This window comes from Saccopteryx bilineata, chromosome 1, assembly GCF_036850765.1.
Source record: "Saccopteryx bilineata isolate mSacBil1 chromosome 1, mSacBil1_pri_phased_curated, whole genome shotgun sequence".
Lineage (NCBI taxonomy): Eukaryota > Metazoa > Chordata > Mammalia > Chiroptera > Emballonuridae > Saccopteryx > Saccopteryx bilineata.
Window position 1 is genome coordinate 150,589,513 of NC_089490.1, and position 2,071 is coordinate 150,591,583.

At 54.3% G+C, this 2,071-nt stretch overlaps 1 pseudogene; it reads left to right on the forward strand.

Annotated features, from left to right (window-relative positions):
• The first annotated feature begins 255 nt into the window (after positions 1–255).
• LOC136334238 (tartrate-resistant acid phosphatase type 5-like) lies at positions 256–1,760 on the forward strand (annotated as a pseudogene).
• The last annotated feature ends 311 nt before the right edge of the window (positions 1,761–2,071 follow it).

Consider the following 2,071-nt stretch of genomic DNA (forward strand, 5'->3'; position numbering starts at 1 on the left):
CACACAGCAGACATGTGACCTAGATAGGCATGCTTGGCCACACAAGGAAAGCAGCTCAGACACACCCACACAGGCAAACAAACACGTCCTGAGAGAATACAGACATACACGACGTGTCTGGCTGGGGCACAACCAGCACATGCAGATGACGGCACCCCGGCACCACACAAACAAGCTCATGGGACAGAGGCTGTGTAGTAGGTGGGGCTACACTTGTACTCCAGACCCCCTTCCTGCCCCCAGTCCATTGTCCATGGCTGGGGAACTCCAAGGTTCACATGACCCAAGGGGAGGGCTTCTGGAACAGTCCCTGGAGAAACTGCATCATCCTCACTAATGATCCAATTCCGCCCCAGAGAATAAAGGCTCGGGGACCCTTGCCAGTTCTGCCCTGTAACTCACCTGCCTCTTGGAGCACCCAGCTGACTGGCTTGTGCCTCCACCAGGGTAAGTGCTGGGTTCAGGATGAGGGAGGGCAGAATGAGCCTGCATGGTCACCCTTCCTGGTCCCTGACTGGACCCCACCCACCCACTCATCCTCCCAGCCGACTTTGCCCTGAAGTCCTGGGAACTAGGGCACCCCTGGGATTTCCCACTGGGCCAGAGCAGGGCAACTGGGTGTCTCAAGAGCCTGCTGCCCACACCTCAGCCTCAGGCCCCCAGACGCTTGTCTCTCCCCTCCCAGATGTTCACAAGGACAGTGCTGCTCTTCGTGCAAACCTCACTGGTGCTCCCCCTGGCTGATTGCACTGCCCTCGTTCTGCGCTTTGTGGCTGTGGGTGACTGGGGAGGAGTCCCAATGCTCCATTCTACACAGCCCAGGAAACAGCCAATGCCAAGGAGATTGCCAGAACTGCAAAAATCTTAGGCACAGACTTCATCCTGTCACTGGGGGATAATTTCTACTTCACTGGTGTGCAAGATGCCAACGACAAAAGGTTCCAGGTGTGTGCAGCTGGAGTGGGGGTGGGGGACATGTGGAGAAACTATTCAACCTTTTGACTGAAGAAGGCAGAGAGAAACTGACACTCACTTGTGGGGACCTAGAGCACTCAGCATCTCTCTTGTCCTGGTGGCTTCTTGACCTCGGGGTGCAGGTGCTCTTTCTGTCTGCTGCAGGAGACCTTTGAAGATGTGTTCTCTGCCCCCTCCCTCCGCAACGTGCCATGGTACGTGCTGGGTGGCAACCATGACCATCTAGGCAACCTGTCAGCTCAGATCGCCTACTCCAGGATCTCTAAGCTCTGGTGAGCCAGCACCCCACCCATCCCCAATCCTTGCTCAGGTAGATAGAGGGGCCCATTGGCTTGAGCTGAACCCTAGGGCCTCTCTGCCCAACACGGTGCCCACCATCTCTATTCCCCCCACAGGAACTTCCCCAGCCCTTATTACCGTCTGCGTTTCAAGATCCCACGGTCCAATGTGACCGTAGCCATCTTCATGCTGGACACAGTGACACTGTGTGGCAACTCAGATGACTTCCTCAGCCAGCAGCCACAGAGGCCTCGTGACCCAAAGATGGCCCGTACACAGCTGTCCTGGCTCAAGAAGCAGCTAGCAGCGGCCAAGGAGGACTACGTGCTGGTAGCTGGTCACTACCCAGTGTGGTCCATTGCCGAACACGGGCCCACCCACTGTCTTATCCCTTCAACAAGCAGTGTTTGCATTTGAAAACAAGGTGAAACTCTTCATCACCAACATTGAAACAGGTCGTTTATTACACTTTGAAAAACTGAGAGTTTAAAGATGCATGCACAGCAAGTGACCCTGCTCAACATCTTGATCTCCAGCAGCTAGCAGGCTTCACATCTAATCTCCTGCAGTCATTCAAAGTACACTTTGGAGAATTTCGTGAGTGCACTCATCTCTTTAAGTTCATCACCCATCCACACGAGTGTGCAGTGGACAGTGCCAACCTGAGTTACATCCCCGGTGTCTCCGTCAGAGATTTTTGAGCTACAAGCTGCTGACCTGAAGGCCTCAGACATGTGGGTGAATAAGTTCAAGTCATTGAATGAAGATTTGGAAAGACTTGCACGACAGCAAGCAGAGTTGGCGAGCAAACACAAGT